General features: G+C 37.6%; 1 pseudogene; it reads right to left on the bottom strand.

Annotated features, from left to right (window-relative positions):
* LOC104988138 overlaps window positions 1–516 on the bottom strand; it is a 6,750-nt pseudogene that overhangs the window by 5,430 nt on the left and 804 nt on the right.

The following is a 516-nucleotide window of genomic DNA, read 5'->3' as shown; positions in this document are numbered from 1 at the left end:
TAGATCAGTGGAGCAAAATAGAAAGCCCAGAGATAAATCCACGCACCTATGGACACCTTATCTTGACAAAGGAGGCAAGGATATACAATGGAGAAAAGACAATCTCTTTAACAAGTGGTGCTGGGAAAACTGGTCAACCACTTGTAAAAGAATGAAACTAGAACACTTTCTAACACCATACACAAAAATAAACTCAAAATGGATTAAAGATCTAAGCCTAAGACCAGAAACCATAAAACTCCTAGAGGAGAACATAGGCAAAACACTCTCCGACATACATCACAGCAGGATCCTCTATGACCCACCTCCCAGAATATTGGAAATAAAAGAAAAAATAAACAAATGGGATCTAATTAAACTTAAAAGCTTCTGCACCACAAAGGAAACTCTAAGCAAGGTGAAAAGACAGCCTTCAGAATGGGAGAAAATAATAGTAAATGAAGCAAGTGACAAGCAGCTAATCTCAAAAATATACAAGCAACTCCTACAGCTCAACTCCAGAAAAATAAATGACCC

The sequence above is a fragment of the Bison bison genome, unplaced genomic scaffold (genome assembly GCF_000754665.1).
Source record: "Bison bison bison isolate TAMUID 2011002044 unplaced genomic scaffold, Bison_UMD1.0 scf7180017864115, whole genome shotgun sequence".
NCBI classification, from domain to species: domain Eukaryota; kingdom Metazoa; phylum Chordata; class Mammalia; order Artiodactyla; family Bovidae; genus Bison; species Bison bison.
The sequence above is the reverse complement of the archived record's forward strand: the minus strand, read 5'-3'. Positions and strand labels throughout refer to the sequence as shown.